The following is a 21,540-nucleotide window of genomic DNA, read 5'->3' on the forward strand; positions in this document are numbered from 1 at the left end:
GTTAAATGAGATCTCTGAAGTTTTTTATTTGAATTCTGGGTTTGAAATCTTAGAAAAAAGGAGGGAGGAAAGACGGGAAACCTGGAAGATTTTATGCTGCACAGCCTAAATAAGTATAAAATTTTTCTTTGTTAAACTGTTTAATATTGTGGCTTGTAGGTATTTTAAAAATCAATAACAGTTTTTTTGAGAGGTAATTGACCTACCATAAAATTCATTCAAGCTGTATAATTTAATAGTTTTTAGTATATTCACAAAATTGTGCAGTCATCATTATCAATTTTTATCACTCCAAAAGACAGCTCATGCCCATTAGCAGTCATTCTTCCTCCCTTTCCTACCCCCCAGCCCTAGGCAACCACTGATCTACCTTCCATAGATTTGCCTCATATAAATGGAATCATACAATAAGTGGTGTTTTGTGACTGAGTTCTTTGACTTAATATAACATTTTCAGGGTTCATCATGTGTTGCTGGAATCAAAAATATTTCATTTCTTTTTATGACTACATAATAATCCATTGTATGGATATACCACATTTTGTTCATCCATTGATGGACATTTGAGTTGTTTCCACTTTTTGTAATACTTTCTTTGTATATAATACATAAAATAGAATATTTTGTATTTTATGAATAATGCTACTATGAACATTTATGTGCACGTTTTTGTTAGGATATATGTTTTCCTTTATCTTGGGTATATACCTAGGAGTAGAATTAATGAGTGATACGGTAACCATTGAACTTTTTGAGCAACTGCTAGACTGGAGTTCACATTTTACATTCCCACCAATTTCTCTACATACATCTTCACTAACACTTGTCTTCTTTTTGATTATAGCCATCCTAGCGGGGTGAAAGGTATCTTGTGGTTGGCTTGTAGGTTTTTAAAATATCTTAGTAAGTTTATATAAATAGTGCTGTATGTTTAATGTGTCTTTCAAACCTAGAGTGATAAGAAATATTTTCTGTTTTTACATTTGCGACTGGTTTAGTTTCTTATCCATCCTTTGATGGGTTATCTATCCAAACATACTTTGATTCTAACTAACTTTGCAAGTGGAAGTAAACTTTTAAGTAACTCTCCCCACATGACTTACCAGAGACAGCATAGTACAAATTTAAAAGTGTTAACTCTCAAGAATGTTTTATTCTATGTATTTACTTTTAGAATACTGTTAGTTTTTTTCCTTCAATATTTGACATTTAGTTTGAAAAAGTTTTTTGACAGTTTGAAACTGAAAGTACGACATTAACATTTAGATAGATTAGAAATTTTTTGTTTATATATTAAACACTTCTATGTTTCTATAGCACTCAGTTCATTAGATTCATAAACATTTACATTTCTGACTTCCCCGACAGAGAGCCTCCAGGGCCAGCAACTGGGACTTAATTATTTCTGTATCCTCATTGCTTATTATAGTGCCTGGCACTTAATAGGCATTAATGGCCATTGCATGAGCAGAAATTGTAGTGAGCTTAAAACTGTAAGAGATTTATTCTTCAGGTGGATTCTTCAAATGGCCCAAGGAGCTTGTCTTCTTAGATGAGCATGAGAACTGCTTTTCCCCCTTCTCTGCATATACACTTCTGTGTGTGCTTACACAATGTGGTTGTATTTTCAGTATCCACTGAAAAAGAAAATACGAGGTGAAGTACTGGACTGCATTCAGGAAAACTTTTAGATTAATAGGGTTTTATTAATTGTAATATCTTCTGCATAAATATGAAAAATAGTACATGTTTTTCTCTGGACACTGGTTGGTATGTGTAAGGATTCAGGGAACCACCTAAAGTAACTACTTACATATCCCCCCCACCCCGTGAATCCTACTTGGGGACCATTATCTTAGAATATTAATTTTAATAAAATATCTACTTTTAACTTTTGATTTTAGATTTCATTAATAAAATCCAGATATCATGTTAATGGCATTCCTTCAGAAATAGTGGTACCTTGTAACTTGTGGGTGTCTTGGGAGTGATTACAGCAATAGCTGTTGTTCTCTTCTTGCCTCTAGTTTCTTGCCTCATCCAATCCATTCCACATATCATACTCACTTTCCTAAAATACCATTTTCAAGTGTTGGCATCTGTGGGATAATAGAAAGCATACTGGTTGTAAAATCAGGATATATGAATTTTAGTCCCTGTGTTGCTGCTTAGTTCTATTTTCTTTAATATGTTTATGTAGTACTGTATTGGAAACACGGTTTTATTTTTGGGGTACCTGGGTGGCTCAGTTGATAAGCTTCATAACTCTTGATCTCAGCTCAGGTCTCCATCTCATGGTTTGTGAGTTCACGCCCCAAATCAGGCTCCATGCCCAGTGTGGAGCCTACAAAGAAAGAAAGAAACATGGTTTTATTTTTTATAAAAAAAAAAATGTAAGTTCAAAAACAACTCAAGGCTCCCTTTGGTGACCATTAAAATTATTAGAATTTTCAATGGCTAAGCCAAATCAAAGCATCAGATCCAAGCTCTGCTCATTTTCAAATTGTAATTATATGCTGTCTTCCCAATTTCCCTTTCTCCTACTCTCCCAATTTTGTAACTTTTGCCCTAGTTTAGAATCACAGCCCAATAGGATAAAGTCTACACTTCTTAGCTTGGCATTCCAGAGCCTTCTTAACATAGTCTCACATTACCTTTGCAGTGTTAAACTCCTGTACTCTGCCGTATATATCCCCTTCCCTCTAGAGTAAGCTATTTCTTGTTCTTGAGCATACCCACTGAATGAATGAAATCCTATCTGTGGTTGTACTATTAAACATACTTTTTCCATTTCTTAGAAAACTTTCCTTAGAGACCAGTACTTTGAAGATCAAAACACTAAAAATTGGGGTGCCTGGATGGCTCAGATGGTTAAGTAGCTGCCTTTGGCCCAGGTCATGATCTCCCAGTCCTGGGATCAAGCCCAGTGTTGGGCTCCTGGCTCGGCGGGGCATCTGCTTCTCTCTCTCCCTCTGCCTCTCTCCCTGCTCATGCTCTCTCTCTGTATCTCTCTGTCTCAAATGAATAAATAAAATCTTAAAAAAAAAAATTAAAAATTTAGAATGACTTTACCACGTTCACTCCAAACTCAAAAGCAAAAATGTAATTCTCACTTTCTAGGGTAAATATTTTAGCCCAGTTTATCTTAAGAACTTCTCCATTGTAATATCTCATCATAATCATATGTCTATTAATAATATCTCTATTGTAATAATATTTCCATTGTAAAATTTGATTTTTAACATCATGGAAAAAAGCCTTGCATTAGATTTGAGTTCAAGATTTGCCTAATGTAAGTCCAGTGGTATGCAGTTATTCTACACCTTAAATTACTTTCTAAAGTTGAACTCCGCTTCCAACATTTCATATTTCCTGTAGTATTTTTATTTTTATTTTTTTATCCTGTAGTAATTTTTAGATTCTTAGGTTCTTTAGATTCTAAAAAAATTTTTAGATTAATGCAGTCAAACCCTGACAATTATCTCCTTCTCTATGAAATACACAAAAGTCTTGTTTCCATTTGTATATTATAATGTCTATGAACTGGTTTATGGCGGATATAAGTAGTTGGTCCCTCAGAGTTTTTCCTAGAGAATGTGGAATGTGGATCATGTTAATCTCAGAGGCTTTGGGATATATGCTACATTACATGCTAATCTTTATTTCTTGTAATAACTGTTCTTTGATGTAATCTGCATTTGAAAAGCTATTTAACAACATTTGAATAGCTACCCTGGTAGGCTCTGAAGGAATGCAAAAATCCCTGTATTGTATCCCTGTCATCTTTCCATGATTCTTGCCATCCACTGTTCATACATAAGATATTCCTGGAGTGGCCACTATGCCCTAGGTAATGTGTGTAGAATTGGCAATTGAAAATATGACATTTTCCTCAAGAAGTTTACCAACTGTGAACAGACTTGTGAGAAGCAGCAGAAGTTTTCCTGGAGGCATTGGATGAGCTTCAGGGGATCTGTGAACCTTTTCAAATCATACATAATATTTTGTGTATAAGCCCATTGCGGGGGGTGGGGTAGAGAAGGTTCATAGCTCTTAGATTCTCAAGGGGCTTGGGTTGCAAAAACCTTAGACCTTCCAGGCTAGTAGAAAGATAGCAAGGTTTGGAGCCACACCAGAATTTTTATCCTGGCTGTGCTATGATTATAAACAGGTTATCTGGGGAAATTGTGGGTATAATACCTACTTGGATGGACCAAGATCAAAATAGTTTGTATATAAAGCTACTAACATAGTGTATACAAGGTACTCAATAGTAATTCAAGATGTCTTACTAGTCCAATGGAAGTGTATTCAAGGTTTAAACCTTAGAGGGAGGATATGGACCGTTTCAGCAAGAGACCACATTTGAGCTGACTCTTGAAGGAAGAGTTTGTCAGATGGACTAGCATAAAAGGCATTTCAAATATAGAAAACTAATAGCGCTGGGGCGCCTGGGTGGCTCAGTCTTTAAGCATCTGCCTTCGGCTCAGGTCATGATCCCAGGGTCCTGGGATTGAGCCCTGCATCGGGCTCCCCGCATTGGGCTCCCCGCTCGGCGGGAAGCCTGCTTCTCCCTCTCCCACTCCCCCTGCTTGTGTTCCCTCTCTCGCTATCTCTCTGTCAAATAAATAAATAAAATCTAAATATAAATAAATAAAACCCAAAATTCTTATCTCTGTGTGTTTGTAAGCACTATTAGTTTTCTTTTTAAATATTAATATTTATAATTAATATAAATAAATATTTAATATTAATATATTTTAAAAATATTCCTTAAATCTGGTAATTTTACTTTATCTCAAATATATAAAATAGTTTTTTATAGAGAACTATATAAAGAACTCTTTATATAGTTCTTAGATGGTTAGGTTAGGGTTTTTAATTGGCTCCTGTTAAAAGTGCCCTGTAAAAAAATTACATTAAAAAAATCTTTAGGACCTACACATATTATTTATAGTGATAGACCTCTTGCTTAGTTTGGATTTCTTAGCAAATGTGAGTTTTGCATAAGATAACTCAAGAGGTTTTGAGACTACATGTTTGGGACCAGAACCAAAGTAAGAAATGAAAGGAGTTCTGGAGTCCATGACACCAACATGTGAAGAATAGTTTTTCTGGATACCTTCTTCTCATGTTATGTACTATGAATTTACTCATAAGTTATAGACCCTTTGATGTTAAAAGAAACATTAAAACTGTTTAAAAATTAAAAAGGAGCTTGTTGCAGGTTTTACAATTAGAAGTTGACAGAGTGGAGTTTGTCCCAAGTTATAAAAGCAGATGCTTTTTCTATGACATGGTGTTGCCTAGGCCAACAGTTGCATTCTTACTATTTAGGAAGAAAGTCAGTAAAAAAAAGTGGGACATGAGAAATACAGAACAATTCTTTGTTGGTATAGATTTTTGTTTGTGGCCTACTTCCAAACTAGCTTAAGTGGAAAAAAAAATTATTGTAATAGAATACTGCCCTTGAGCTGCTTGAAGCACAGGAATCAAGAAATGGAGAGCTGTCTATAATCTTGCCTTTTTTCTTCACAGCCCCTTTCTACAATTTATCAGTTTGTATGTGTCTCCAGGGCTGTTTGGATACTTGTCTTTGCTTCTTTGCACTTGCTTTATTCTTCTCTTTGCATTTTGGCTTTCACTGTTTGGGACTGCATATTCTGAAAAAAGCATCCCTTTTGGTGTCTAACCTGTCTTACTTTATTTCAGTTTAGGGTAAGAGATCAGAAAGACTAGAGTTGCTCAATCTCATTTTCACATTCCTCAAAGAATCCGTCAACTTGCCAGTGAGAGGAGTATTGTGTGAGGTGACCAAGGTAGGGAGCTTGTTTAGGTGTATGTAAGGGAAGGGACTTTTCTTAGGGAAAGAGAATGATAGTTCACTAGGCAGCAGTCTGAAGAGTACCTAGTACAAAAATCCGTGAAGCAAAACTGAAAAAAAAATTTTTGTTAACTATTAAGGTTTTAGCCCCAAATAAACTTCTACCCACTTTCTTTCAGAGAAGGGGAAAAGAAGCATAAAGAGTCCTTATGACTTGAGAGAATATGGTGTTGCCTCTGGTAGAGCATTATTTCACATACCCAGTACATTTTAAACATCAGACAAGTGTTCATCTGTGTGAAAACTAAAGATAGTCTGTAAGCTGGACGCCTGGGTGGCTCAGTCAGTTAAGCGGCTGCCAGAGTCCTGGGATCAAGTCCCGCATCGGGCCCCCTGCTCAGCGGGGAGCCTGCTTCTCCCTCTGCCTGCCGCTCCCCCTGCTTGTGCGCGCACGCTCTCTCTCTCTCTCTGATAAATAAATAAATAAAATCTTTAAAAAAAAAGGTAGTCTATAAGCTGCATATTTATGGTATCTAAAATTTAAATTATATTTCTTCAGTGTTAAAATGAGGAACCAGAACATTACCTTTTTGTAAGTAAATGTTATTCTAAAGATCAATTTTATTGAAATATTGTATCTAGTCATTCTTTGTTCACTCCTTGACTATAAATCCGAAGTACATCACTATCTGAAAGACCAATATATGTTCTTCACTGTAGGTTTTGCATCCATAGCTCTCTTAGTTCCCAAATCGCATACAGAATTAAGTATCGTAGTACACTTGCCTTGCTGTCACTGTGCCGGCCCTGTGTATCTGCTTGCGTCTGTGCCGCTCTCCGACGCCCTGTGTCTACTCATCTTTTCTCTGTCTACTCTGTCCATTGACCTGTGTGTGCCTAAGATTTGTTAGTGTGTGTTGGAAATGAGTGTTAGAAATAGATCAGGATGTACTGTGTAATTTAGAAATTTCCTGTTATTTATGCCTAATGTTTGTAATTCTTTACTTTTTTTTTTTTTTTAAATAAGTCCTACTCCTAACGTGGGGCTTGAACCCACAATTCTGACATCAGGAGTCATACACATACTCTACCGATTGAGGCACCCAGACACCTCTGTAATTCTTTACTTTTAATACTGTAAATAGTTTATACATAAATGCCAAGGAGGAACATAGAGTAGATGGGTATCAATAATAGGATTCTGTAACTGAAGTTACTGGATATGTTCAAGCATTTATCACTAAACCTATTCACTGGCATTATTAGATGTTCAAAATAAGTTTTTCTTATTTAATTTACAATATGGATAATAGAAGATTATTAAAGTAAGAGAAATATGGTTTTAATGCTTAATATACCAGATGCTTTGGTTTTGTCATTTTTGGAAAAGTAAAGAGGATGGGTATTTTAATGGTTCTAAAGCTTGAAACAAAAAATTTTTATTAGTGAAAGTCAACGTTCATAGAAACTATTATTTCCTTTCTTGGTTGATAATTAGTTAGGCATTGGCTAACCCCACATCTTCAGCCTCTTCTTCATTCCTTTAACCCCCCATTGTAATTTGATTTCAAGGTCTACCATTTTGCCAAAATTGCATTTACTATGGTTGCCTCACATCTGGACACATCTGGTAGATTCTTTATAGTAGTGTGTTTGTATAGTAGTGTGTTTAGCATTCAGCACTGTTCACTATCTTTTTCTTTTTTTAAGTCCTTGCCTTGATGTTGAAGCATCATTTATTTTATTTATTTATTTTTTTTACCTACCTCTAAGTTTGTCTCCGCTAATAGTGGCTCAGATGCAGCATACTTTCTATTTTTTACCCTGGTAGGTCCTATGGGAAATATAACTGAATACTTGAATATTTAGAAGTAAGAAGGAATCTTACTAATCTTGTAAAACTGACTATAGTGACTATGGATTACTTTAATGTTGCTAAAGAGTCTCAAAGAATAATAAAGTACTGATTATTTTCTCATACTCTACATTCTTGTGATGACTAACAGATTAATCTATTTTTAAAGTATTTTTGGAAAATGTAACTTAATATAACCTAGAAGTATAGGATAAATGTTTAACCAATACACTTAATTTTCTGTTATCTTTTTATTACATGCCAGTTTTTATATTATTTATAAGCCATATATTGGTTGCAAACTATATGTTTATGCCATATCTAATATTTTCAAGTATTTCTAGAATTATCGTACCATTTATTATTTTTCTTGTTTAGAAAATTTTATTTTAACATAGAACTGGATTGAATTGATACATAAATTGTCACTGTTTCATCTTTAAGATATGTTGTAACTAAGAAAACTAAGAAAAATAATCTTTATACTGGTGGGAGGGAATTTAATTATAGAAGGTCAAGGAAGGAATGTGTAGATGTCAAGAAAGAAAAGACCAGACAGAAGTAGTAGCATATCTTTGTGATCTATTTGATTTTAGCAATTTGAGTGTCAAGTGTTAAGTTATATTATAGATACTCCAGCAAATGTAGATCACAACAGTTTTATCTGGATTAAACTTAGCCATTACTTACATATCTATGTAATTTTGAGTAAGTTATTTAAGCTACTCACAATCTGAGTTTCCTTATTCATAAAACAGGAATATTTTGCAGTGTGAGAATTAGTAATAATATGAATAAAGGACATAATATAGTGTTAGATGTTATTCGAAATAAATGATAGTTAGAAATGAATGATTAAGGACATTAAGTGAGAAGTAAAATAAACGTGAAGGGAAAAGGCAACCCCTTGCTCTTTTTTTCTTTTGGACCTCTTTGATGATAGAGAAAAAAATAATGTATCTGATGGAATTATCTGATGATATCATTGATAGTAATTTGGGAGTTTTGACTTTATCCTCTAAGCCAGTGATCTCTCAACTTTGGATCACAGTAAAAATTTTTAAGCATGTACCTTCTTAATATAGTTTCATTAATTTATAAATTACATACTTACACAACTATGCTAAAATTTATTATAAATACATGTAAAAAATAGAATGGGATGAGATAAAGCCTATACAAATAATATTCATAAATTTAAAAAATATTTACTAATGACAAAGTATATTCAGTAAAATTACAGTATTTTGTAAAAAAATCTTGATTTTAACACTTTGTGAAATAGTGTTTGAAAGACTGGCTCTGAGTTTAATGGCTTCCCTAGATTAAAAAGATACCTGACAGGGGCGCCTGGGTGGCTCAGTCAGTTGAGCATCTGACTTTGGCTGGGGTCATGATCTCCAGGACGGGCTCCAGACGGGCTCTGGGCTGCAGATGGTCTCCGGGCTCTGGGTTTTGTGCTCCGTGGGGAGCCTGTTTCTCCTTCTCCCGCTGCCCCTCCCCCTGCTTGTGGGTGCTCTTGCTCTCAAATAAATAAAATCCTAAAAAAGATACCTGACAAAGATACCTAGATACAAATCTGGTTTTAAGCCATCATGCTTATCTTTATTCATTTAATAGTTACTGAAAACCTACTGTGTGCCAGGTTTATTCCAGACTCTGAAGACTAGAACTCCTCATGGAACTTCCATTCTATTGGCAAGAGTCAGAGAATAACCTAATAAACAAGTAAATGTAACTAGGTCAGATATTAAATGCCATGGAGAATAGTAAAACAGTAAGAAAAAAAAGGAGTAGAATATATCAGTTATCACCACTGTGGTGTTGTATAACAACACAAACCTTAGTGGCATATAATAAATATTTTTATGTGCTATTGGTTGTCAGCTAAACAGTTTTGCCGATCTTGACTGGGTTCATTCGAAGTGTTTCTGGGGGTTGGCTTGCTGTCAGCACGTCCAGCCTGGCTGTGGCCGGGACAACTAGAATTGCCTGTCCCTTCTCTGCGTGTTTCTCATTCCCCAGTAGGCTACCGGATGTGGCAGGTGGCTGTTGCAGAGGTGCAGGTGAGGGGAAAAATACACAAGACCTATCTAGTCTTGGAACTGGCACATTGTCACTTCCATCATTTTCTGTTGACCAAGGCGAATTACAATGCCATCTCCACTTCAAGGGGTGGGGAAATAGATTTCATCCTTTAAGTCAAAAGAACTGCAGAGTCACATGTGATTTTAATGCAGGGAAGGATGAAAAATAGGCTTTTAATATGATCAATTTACCATATGACAGGTATAGGCGATATTACAAAAGGTGGTTAAGACGTTGAACCAAAACTTGAAATGCAGTTATCTGCGAGGAGAGCATTCCAGACAGAGCATTAACTGCCCATGGACCTGAGTTAAGAGTGTTGAAGGAGGGCGCCTGGGTGGCTCAGTTGGTTGGGCGACTGCCTTCGGCTCAGGTCATGATCCTGGAGTCCCGGGATCGAGTCCCGCATTGGGCTCCCTGCTCAGCGGGGAGTCTGCTTCTCCCTCTGACCCTCTTCACTCTCGTGCTCCTATCTCTCATTCTCTCTCTCTCAAATAAATAAATAAAATCTTTAAAAAAAAAGTGTTGAAGGAAGCCATTGTGCTTGGGCAGAATAGGTGATGAAGAGAGTACTCTATTTGTGGTAGGGTAGGGAGTTAGTCCAACTGTCTAGGTTCTTGTAGGTCATTGTAAGAATGGCTTTTACTCTCAGTAAGATGAGAACCTTTGGGGTTTTACTCTTAGGTATGATGTTAACTTTAACAGGACCACCTTGGTTATGTGGAGAATAAAATGTAGAAGGTTAAGGACTGAACGAGAGACCACTTAAAGCTGTTCTAGTAGTTGAAGCAGGAGGGCCTGAAGATAATGACAGTGAATATGAGGAAAAGGGATGAATTTGGAAGGCATTTCCTAGGTAGCATTCACAAGACTTGGTCATATTAGAAAGTGAGGAAGAACTCAGCTAAGTTGGACACTGAGTGATAGTGGTGAGATAGAGAATACAGGAGGAAAGGTGAATTTGAAGAGTTGGGTACTACTGAGTTCAAGTGAAGATGTATTGAGTTTGAGGTGAATGTAGATACCAGGTCAGTGTCATGGTTTCCCCTACAGATCTCTAATTTTTTTGTGTATGGGTAATTATTGAACTCATGGAAGAAGATGAGGTTTCTGAGGTAATATATACTGAGAATAATACAGAACATGAGAGACACTTAAGTGTCTTCTTGAGGTTGATAAACTCTCAGTGCTTGCTAGAGATTTAGGAACAGAACCTGGGGGGTAGTGTAGAGGCCAAATGGGTTGAGGATTTTCAAAAAGAATTTGAATTTAAATGTGGATTGGTGATTAGGAGTCATGGGTGACCTTGTCAAAAGAGGGTGTGACAAGTTTGCATTAAATTTTTTTTTTGAGAAATAGATGATATTAAGGGAGTTTTAGGCAGTTGTTAATAGGTAAGAATAGATTTTATTTTGCTTTTTAAAGCGGTGGGAGAATTACCATGTTTGTGAAATCCTATCATACATATGAGTTGTCCTAAAAGGTAAACCTGCCATAGTCATTTTAGGGAAAAGAGAAATGGGAAGGGAGTGATGACAGGTCTATTGATGTAGTTTATTACTCTCTCTTCTCTAAACCCTGGGTCCCTTCTTCTCCCATTTCTACCCTCTGCTGCAAATGTTGTCCTGCTGTTTACATTGCATTCTGCCACTAAAGCAAGATGGTCATCCATTGCAACCAGAGCTGACTTTAAAGCCCATAGATTATGAAATCAAGGAAGTGATTTTAAAACCCTACAGGTGTTGAGGTGGTGTCAGTTTGTGCTTAATGAACTCTCATATTTCTCACTACAACCCGATGAGCAAGATATTATGGCCATTTTATGGTTGAGGATGTGGATACCAAAGTTGTCCTTCAGCATGGTAAGGGCATTGGGAGCAGTAGAGCTCAAATAGTAGGTAATGCCACGCACAACTTTTCCATTTTAAGGTGCATCAGTCAGTGGTAATCATTAGATGGTAGCGTATGATATCGCAGAAAACTGTTGATGAAGTAAATATCCGAGTTCGACAGAGTAAAGGTGTAACATATTTACCCTTTCTCCTTTTTTGCTCCCATGGCACTTTGCATCTATTTGCTCCCATGGCACTTTGCATCTATCTCTATTATTATTCTCCATATCATATTGCAATTGTATATTTATTTTCTGTTTCTGTTACTAGCTTGTAAGGACTTCAGTGAGCAGAGATCCAGATTCAGAGATTCTGAGATCCAGTGGCCTGGATCTGTTTTGTCTTTATACTTCTGGTACCTAGTCAATGGCTACATGATAGGTGCTTAGTGAGTCTTGTTAAATAAATCGTTATAATGTACTTACAAAATGTGTTTATCAGATAACACAAATAATGATGTGTATATATTAAATGCTATATATCTTGTTTATATAATGAACTCTGCAAGAAATGTCACCAGGTCCATTATATTGGATCCTCAGACTAATCCAAGTCCTATTTTTGCAGATGAGGAATCTGAACTTGCCCAAGGTCACATGGGTAGTAAGTGGCAGAATTATTCCAACTATAAAACTTATGCTATTAACTATTATATTTTATTGCCTCTTTCACTGCACTTGTTGGCACCAGCAGCATGATCATCCATTCCTAATTTGAGAGAGAGAGAGAGTGACTGGCAGAACCTTTAAAATAAGTGGTTGCCACCCACCCCTGCTCAGACCATCATCTCAAACTTCTGGGCTCCAGAACCGTGAGAAAATACATTCCTACTGTTTAAGTCACTCAGTTTGTGGTACTTTGTTAAGAGATGCCCCAGGAAACTAACACAGTCACATATGATTTTCATAGGCCCTGGGTACTTTGGCCTGTAAAAAAATATTCAAAATTACTTTGTGACTATATTGGTAGAAATAAAACCCAAGCTGGATCATATTAAAAAAATAAATAAAATAAGTGGTTGCCTGACACCTTAGAATTTAACATATCTGCTGGCTGTCAGCTATCTGTCAGAATCCTTTACCTTAAATACGCTTGAGTATAGATTGAACATGTTAGTGTCCCGTAGCTTTTAACATGGAATTTTTTTTACATGCTACATGTTAACCATTTTTAATCACAGGTGGGAGTGGGAGGTGGCTTCCTCTCTGCAAACTTACCAATCAAAGCCATTTCTGTTCATATATACTCTACTAGTTAGTATATATTTTGATAAATAATATTTAATGGTATAATGAGGATAATGATAATGTTTTTAAAGTCTCTTTTATCAGTGTAACAGCTTCATTGAACCAAAACTCCATTGAAAGTGAGTTTAGCACTAATTTAGTATGTAAAAGTAAGGCTAATAGGCTCCTTTTCATCTACTGAAGTTATAAAAACATGTTAAATGGTCACCTCTGTATTTCTTAATCACATCAGAATTGGGATGAATTGTAGAATTATCCTAAATTTGCTTCATTTCAAAGAGAATGAGTTATTCTGAGTTTTTTGGCAAATTCAACCCATTTAAATTCTATTCCCTTTCCTATATATTATATATATATATATATATGATCTTTTTCCTCAGGGAATTTTCAGTAGAGATGGGGAAATAATGATGTACACGAATAACTAATGCAAAACTGAGCACAATACTATGGGACACAGTGCCATAAGGATTCTTTTTCTTTTTTGGTAACTTTTTAAAATTGTGGTAAAATGTACATCAGGTTTACCCATTTTAACCATTTTTAAAAGTGTATAGGTCAGGGCGCCTGGGTGGCTCAGTTGGTTAAGCGACTGCATTCGGCTCAGGTCATGATCCTGGAGTCCTGGGATCGAGTCCCGCATCAGGCTCCCTGCTCAGCAGGGAGTCTGCTTCTCCCTCTGACCCTCCCCCTTCTCATGTGCTCTCTCTCCCTCATGCTCCCTCTCAAATAAATAAATAAAATCTTTAAAGAAGAAAAAGTGTATAGGTCAGTGGCATTAAGTATATTCACATTTTTGTGCAATGAGGATTCCTAAAAGGGAAAAATTACATACTGTTAGGTCATAGAATGCTTTATAAGAAGAGTTTTTTTTTTTTTAAGATTTTATTTACTTGAGAGAGAGCATGAAAGGGGGGGAGAAGGAGAAGCAGCCTCCCCACAAACAGGGAGCCAGATGTGGGGCTCAATCCCAGGACCCTGAGATCATGACCTGAGCTGAAGGCAGACGATCAACCGTCAGAGCCACCCAGGCGACCGCAAGAAAGGAGTTTTAAAGTGAATCCAGAAGGGGTGGACCTGGGTGGCTCAGTCGGTTAAAGCATCCAACTCTTGATTTCAGCTCAGGTCGTGATCTTGGGGTCGTGGGATTGAGCCCCACGTTGGGCTCCAGGTTTTGCGAGGAGTTAGCTTAGGACTCTCCCTCTCCCCTGCACCGCTCCCCCCTCCCAACGCACATGCTCACGTACTCTCTCTCTCTCTCTCTCTCTCTCTCTCTAGGGTAAATAAATTTTTAAAAACAATAAATGTTATTTGATTACAGGGGATCCACTCTAAAATAATTTAACCCCAGAGATTGTCAGTGTACCCACACTACACATTAAATATTAAGGCTTATACAAGCAGTGTTGTATGTCTCAAAGGAATCAAACTGACAGTGTAGTATTGAGTCACACTGATGTCCTCATCCTATTAGAAGTTAGCTGGGTACCTAAGAATTGTCACTTCACAAAGTGATGCAGAAGAATACCACGTTGCCTAAAACTTCTTTCCGTAATATAAAAAGTAGCTGAGGGGCGCCTGGGTGGCTCAGTCGTTAATCGTCTGCCTTTGGCTCGGGTCATGATCCCACGGTCCTGGGATCGAGCCCCGTATCAGACTCCCTGCTCAGTGGGAAGCCTGCTTCTCCCTCTCCCACTCCCCTTGCTTGTGTTGCCTCTCTCGCTGCCTCTCTGTCAAATAAATAAAATCTTAAAAAAAAAAAAAAAAGATTCTCTCTCTCCCTCTTCCTTTGCCCCTCCCTGCAAAATAAAATAAGTTCAAAAAAGATATAATATCTACCATATTTCGGTAAATTTTTTTTAATGTAATAAATAGTTGCTTAGAGGAAGTCATTCAGTATGCCAATGTAAGGAGATAGGTGGAACATCATTTAGGGGTAAAGCCAATTCTGAATTAGAATGCTTTTTCTCCAGACTTACATTTAAAGCACAAATATAATAAAGATCAGATTTGACCTCATAAAAATAAAAATATCTATAATACAAAAGGTAATGCAAAGTTAAGCAATAGATTAAGAGAAGATGTTTTCAACGCATATATCAGGTGATGGGTTATTATCTAAAACATGAGTAGCTTCTATATATCAAGAAAAAGAACACTCCAGTAGAAGAACGAGCATATGCTATGAATGGTAATTAACAGAAGAAAAATGCAAATAATTAATGAACATGAAGAAAAGTATGTAAATTAATCAGCATTAAATTTGGGGGGAGTTCACCAGATTCCACCAAATTTTGTAAAATTCAAAAATTGATAATTGTAGCAATTCAAAAATTGATAAAACAAATGTTGGAAAAGATAAAGAAAAACTGGCATTTTTGATTTGTTGATAGTAATATAAACTGCTGAAACCTTTTTCAGAAGGCAGTTTGGCCACTTTTCATAGAATTGATGTATGTACTCTGACCCAGCATGTCAGTATTGTAAAGAAAAGATTCTTTTCTTTACAGTATTTGCTATGTACATAAAACAGTATGTCCAAGTATTTCATTGCAGCAATTTTTGTGAAACAAAATAAAATATCTATTAATAAAGAGATTTAACATGGTTGGCTACTTCTAAGGAGAAGAATATAGAAAAGGGGGAGTTATTTTTTTCATTTTATAATTGTGTGCATAAGAGCTTTAACATAGCAAGCCTGAAACTGCTATCCTTAGAAAGGCCTGCTTGCAAGATTAGCCCTTGGAGAGCCTCTGGGAACTTACTGCTTTGGGAGGGTTCCCATCATTCCATGATAAGAGTGGCTCACCATGCCTTTACTGTATGTATATGGTTTATGCTGAATGCTTACTTTGCTTCTGGGAATCTGGAATTTTGGCTCACGGTAGGCCGTGACCAGCCCCCATTGAGAACACTGGGCATTAAATCTCTAATGAGCCTCCCTGGTAGACAGCATGTCACAAGTGTTGTCACAGCTTGGTTACTGGAGGAATTAAATGGGTCCTAGGTGACTCCATTAGGAGAGGACTCTTGAAAGCTTATCCCTAGTTTCTTCTGGACTTTGCCTTATGCATCTTTTCCTTTGCTGCTTTGGCGTTGTGTCCTTTAGTTGTAATAAATTATAGCTGTGAATGACTATATATAGTCCTTTGCGTCTTCCTCGTGAATCACTGAACCTGAGGGTAGTCTTGGAAATACATGACACAACATGTCAGTATGGTTTGAATGTTTTAGCATATTCATGTATTGCTTGTATAAATTCTAAAATATTAATGTATTTAAGTTTTAAGTATATATGCATATACATAAGGTACATACATATATGCCTCACCTCTAAGGATATATTGATGGTTTTTTTAATATCTGTGTATTATGTGACCCATTTATTTTGTAAATCTTTCCCCTGGTGATAGAAAATTGTAAGCTTTCCTTGGTGACATTGTAGGTAATATAATAAAGGACTGAACAAAAGCGGTTTAAGTATATACTCTCCAGTTATACATACTGTATTATCTGAATTTACTGAACTAAATGTGTTATAACTGTGACAGTAGGGTGCCAGTTTCATTGACTATGTGATCTCAGTGTGCTTAGCAGTTACCATTATGTCTAAAAGACTTGCCATGCTTTATTTGATATATAATACATGGAAGACACTGGGCACTGTCAGGGAATAAAGAGAAATATAAAAGATTGTCACTGACAGACAAGGAATTATAATCTTGGTTGGCAGCAGCTGTGGTAATGATGGGCTAAACCATGTAAACAGATGATGGATATAAAAGGCAGAAATGATAAATACAACCAGGATGTACTTTTGGAATATATGCTACATGAAGTCGGGATTTTGTCCTGTTTCCCACTGTATCTGTAGCACCTAAAAGAAAACCTGGCACACAGGCTAGGTTAGGAGAAAATGATGTGAGATCAGTCATCCTCATGAAGGTGATAATTGAATCTCACTCTTTTCCTTTTATGGTAAGTGTCTGAATCCAGTATGTCAGCAAACTGAAAAAGCAGATGTTTTTTGAAAATTGTAACTGTTAATTCATGAGTAGAGCAGAACTATCTGATTTTATATGGATGTTGTGTGACCTGGTAATCTGAGATAATTTAATGATGTTACCCACAACTAGCTTCTCCCTTTCCTATGACTGGATAGACATTTAATTTTTAAGCAAATAACTACAAAGTGTTGCTTTTCATTTAAAAAAATCTTTTAATTGTGGTAAAATGCAAATATAAAGCTTAGCTTAACCATTCGTAAGTGTACAGTTCACTAATTTAAGTACATTCACTTTGTTGGGCAACCAGTGTCTACAGCTATTTCCATCTTGCAAAACTAAAGCTCTATACTCACTAAACAAGGCCCATTCCGCTCCTCTCCCTGTCCCTGGCAACCACCATTCTACTTTTTGGCTACTCTAGGTACCTCACTTACGTGGAATCATGCAATATTTATCTTTTTATACCTGGCTTATTTCAACTAGGATAGTGTTCTCGAGGTTCATCCATGTTGTAGCACGTGCCAAAATTTCCTTCCCTTTTAAGGCTGAATAACAGTCTAGTGTATATGTGTACCACACTTTATCCATTTGTCCATCAGTGGACACTTGGGTTGCTTTCACCTCTTGGCTACTGTGAAAAATGTTGCTACAAACATAAGTGTACACATATCTGTTCAAGACTCTACTTTCCATTCTTTTGGGTACCTACCCAGAAGTGGAATTTGTGGATCATCTGGTAATTCAAGTTAAAATTTTTTGAGGAATTGCCATACTGGTTCCCACAATGGCTGTACCATTTTACACTCCCACCAATAAAATTTTTTGAGGAATTGCCATACTGGTTCCCATAATGGCTGTACCATTTTACACTCCCACCAATAGTGCACAATAGTACATACCCAGAAGTGGAATTTGTGGATCATCTGGTAATTCAAGTTAAAATTTTTTGAGGAATTGCCATACTGGTTCCCATAATGGCTGTACCATTTTACACTCCCACCAATAGTGCACTTACGAATGGTTAAGCTAAGCTTTATATTTGCATTTTACCACAATTAAAAGATTTTTTTAAATGAAAAGCAACACTTTGTAGTTATTTGCTTAAAAATTAAATGTCTATCCAGTCATAGGAAAGGGAGAAGCTCCACATTCTCACCAACATTTGTTATTTTATTTTTTTGGTAGTAGCCATTGTAATGGATGTGAGAAATGTCATTGTGTTTTGATTTGCATTTCCCTCCTCACTAGTGATGTTGAGCATCTAACCCTATGTGTGTTGGCTCTTTGTATATTTTCTTTCGAGAAGTATCTACTCAAGTCCTTTGCCTACTTTGTAATTGTGGTGTTTGGTTTTTGTTGTGGTTATTGTTCAGTTGTGGGAGCCTTTAATATCAAGGTATTTCTGTATATCTATCTTTAGCACAGAGAAGCCTCAGTCAGCTTATAAAAGTTTACCAATCATAATAAAACAAAACTTATGACTCGTTTTCAAATGCTCTCATCACACAGGATAGTTCTGTGGCGTCATATTTCCAGTTTAATTAATATTTCTTACAAACAGCTGAAGTTTTAGTCATTTATCATTTTTCCTCACAAGACTGCCTTACAGATTGACATACCTTCTGTTTATCTCAGTAAAATTTCTTCTGGTGAATATATTAGTATATTCTCTTCAGTGACTTTAACCACAGTTTGAAAAGCTATCAAAATATTGGCATCTTTTGGGGCGCCTGAGTGGCTCAGTTGTTAAGCGTCTGCCTTCAGCTCAGGTCATGGTCCCAGGGTCCTGGGATCGAGCCCCCGCATCGGGCTCCCTGCTCCGCGGGAAGCCTGCTTCTCCCTCTCCCACTCTCCCTGCTTGTGTTCCCTCTCTCACTGTGTCTCTCTCTGTCAAATAAATAAAATCTCTAAAAAAAAAATATTGGCATCTTTTATTTAAAATTTTGGCTTATTTTGTAACTTCTTAAGAAGTTAAGAAACCCATTCTAGATAATTTTAAGTTATTTTTAGTTATGTATTTCCTCTATATCATTAGTTTGTATGTTTTTAAGATTTATTTATTTGAGAGAGAGCCAGAGCGTGCACATGAGACAGCGTGCATGATTGGGGGAGGGCAGAGGGAGTGGGAGAAAGAGAATCTCAAGCCGACTTCCCTCTGAGCATGGAGCCCAACATGGGCTTGATCCCAAGACCCATGAGATCATTTTTATTTAAGGTATTGCATTAAATTATTTTTGTTTGATTTTACATGTTGGAAGAAAGAGGAGCACTGTTTATCATTATTACAAAGAGGTATTTGAAGACAAAATAATGCCTTAAGTAACTTGGGGTACATATATTCATTATCTGGCCTTTCAGGACTAAGTCTAAAATAATGCCAGAATGAAATATTTTGCAGGGAATCTGAATGTTTAGTATCAAAAATAACCTCCAATTTGTTTCCCCAGAGAAATTCACAAAAGCTTTAAGAACACATATTTGCTTAATTACCCAGATTTGAGTTTAATTCTTTGATTTTAGTCTTCTTTCCTATCTTGGGTTAGACTTATAGAAGTGATAGCATTTAGACTTTAACCCTAATTTTAGATAGCTTATCAATTATTCCCTCTCCCCCTCAGCATTTTCTATTTACTGTCTTCCTATCTTAAATATCTAGTCTTCCAGGTAGTCTGGCTTCATTAGTGTGGTTTGGACATCAAGTTATGATAAAACCTGCATTTTTTATCTTTCTCACTTATCGTACTTACCTAACCTTTCCTGAAAAAGTTACTTGCTAAGTTCACTGGCCAAAGTTTCTAGTAGACCTGATTGTTGGTTTGTAATTTCTGTGTTACTCCTATTTCAACCAGATTCTGCATCCTTGTTATGTTTGACCCTATCAAATTAATGTTCTAATGAGAAGGTCTGCAGTGAAGAACAGAGACTTAGTAATACTCATTTTGAGGAGGATGGATATTCCTTATTACTGGATGGGACTGGATGCCTTGGTTAGCGTGCTCTGATGCTGTCAATAATTACTATTAACAATATTACCTAACCTCCTTTTAAGGATTTTTTTATAACAGCTTTGTTGAGGTAAATTCACATGTATTGAAATTAATCCATATATACCATAAAATTCACCTCTTTTAAAATATACATTTTGGTGGTTTTTATTGTAGTCACAAAGCTGGACATCTGTCATCACTATCTAGTTTTGGAACATTTCATCACCAAGAGAAACCCCAAACCCATTACCAGTAACACCTTATTTCTCCCTTTCCCCAATACCATGGTAACTACTAATCTACTTTCTGCCTCTATTGATTTTCCTAGTCTGGACATTTCATATAAATGGAATCATATAATGCTTTTTGTGTATTTTACATAGTACAGTGTTTTTAAGATTCATCTATTAAGTATGTTATCAGTACTTCATTCCTTTTTATTGCTGAACAATAGCCTACTGTATGACTATACCATATTTTGTTTATTCATCAGTTGATGGATATTTGGGCTGTTTCCACTTTTTGGCATTTATGAATAATGCTATGAACATTTGTGTACCAGTTTTTATGCGGACATACATTTTTAATTTTCTTGGGTATATACCTAGGAGTGCAGTTGCTGGGTTGTAACTCTGTATTTAACCTATTCAGGACTTGCCCAACTGTGTTTCTATTAGGAATTTAAAACCTAATTCTATAGACAAAAGTTTGGCAACCTAGCATGACTTTATCTCTACTTGGTCTCTCCTTTTTGGAAAAGTGGTAATGATTGTATTCAAGAAGATCCTTTATTACACTTAATTTTTTATATCTTAAAACAAATACCTTTTATTAAACAAAGAGTGTTTTTATGCATTGATAGGAAAAATTGGCTTGGCAGATCTCTTTTAATAGTAATGCCTTATGTATTACTAGACTTGGGGAGTTGAAATGGAAACGTGCAAAAATATGGCTTGCAAACTTATTCTGGTTTGCCAGGTAATTTTCAAGCCTTTGGATGTATATAATAATTAGGACTTCTGTGGTCTCTGTATAGATTGGTAATGGAAGGATTAGAGAGAACATCAATGACAGTTTATTTTCTACCATTTTAGATTTTGGCTTATGATTTATTTTGTCTAATGGGTCTAAATAGACTTGCAATGTACAGTTAAAAATTGCTTTCTGAGTTTTTTAAAGAGGAACTGGAGCTGGTAGTGAGCAATGTGGTCTCAAGTATCCCACTCCTAGTATGGCACCAAAGAGGATTAAAATGCTCTTTAAGAACAAAAATTTGGCAGTAATTGAGTATACAGATAAAGGTAATTTGGTGTCTGCCAATTCAGCTAATCTGAGGCAGCTAATTAAAATTTTTCCTAAATTCCTCATCTATTAATAAATCCTAAATGCTTATCTCAATTTTTCCATACTTAAAGACATGCTCTATGGTAGGTGCAACAAAGGGTGCTGTACATGCATGGTTTAATAAATGCATTTCTTCTGTCTTTACTCCTTGACATAATTAGTGTAATTTATTCATCACATTAAAAAATAATTATTACATAAATAGCATTTATTTATAGTATTTATTTTGTTACGCCCACCAAGTTTGTTCTTTTCCTTCATTCAAAGGGCTTCTTAAATCTTTTCATTTTTAATTG

At 36.0% G+C, this 21,540-nt stretch overlaps 1 protein-coding gene and 1 long non-coding RNA gene across 3 annotated transcripts in view; one reads left to right on the top strand and one right to left on the bottom strand.

Moving 5' to 3' along the window:
• The window catches only part of PTPN12 (protein tyrosine phosphatase non-receptor type 12), an 87,680-nt gene that overhangs the window by 7,180 nt on the left and 58,960 nt on the right, over positions 1–21,540 (top strand). The gene's annotated exons all lie outside the window — the stretch shown is intronic.
• On the bottom strand, positions 1,203–9,207 carry LOC114222143 (uncharacterized). The gene is made up of 4 exons (XR_003611879.2): positions 9,017–9,207; positions 2,237–2,344; positions 1,963–2,099; positions 1,203–1,637 (listed from the first exon to the last, which is right to left on the bottom strand). It is a non-coding gene; the product is annotated as an uncharacterized LOC114222143 (long non-coding RNA).

This window comes from Eumetopias jubatus, unplaced genomic scaffold (genome assembly GCF_037043125.1).
Source record: "Eumetopias jubatus isolate StellerSeaLion01/CBP00866 unplaced genomic scaffold, mEumJub1_p1.0 scaffold_14, whole genome shotgun sequence".
NCBI classification, from domain to species: Eukaryota; Metazoa; Chordata; class Mammalia; order Carnivora; family Otariidae; genus Eumetopias; species Eumetopias jubatus.